Raw genomic sequence first — 256 nt, 5'->3', positions numbered from 1 at the left:
GGGGTCTGCCGCTCCGGAGGGCCCTGGCCCGGGGTCCCAGGCCCTCCCTGTCCCTCGGGGCGCCCGGGCTGGAAGTGCTGGGCCTGGCCTTCTGCCAGCTGCTGGCGGTGACAAGAAGTGAAGGGACACAGAGGACAAACAAAGTTGGGTTCTGGAGACCGAGACTGTGGCGACTGCCAGGTCACAACTACCTCCTGCTGCCACCACCTGGCCAGAAGACCTGGAAAATCCACCGCTGCTCTCCCCCAGGCCCAGG

The sequence above is a fragment of the Fukomys damarensis genome, unplaced genomic scaffold, assembly GCF_012274545.1.
Source record: "Fukomys damarensis isolate Sample0158 unplaced genomic scaffold, DMR_v1.0_HiC HiC_scaffold_25, whole genome shotgun sequence".
In the NCBI taxonomy this organism is placed as follows: domain Eukaryota; kingdom Metazoa; phylum Chordata; class Mammalia; order Rodentia; family Bathyergidae; genus Fukomys; species Fukomys damarensis.
This window is presented reverse-complemented; position numbering follows the sequence as displayed.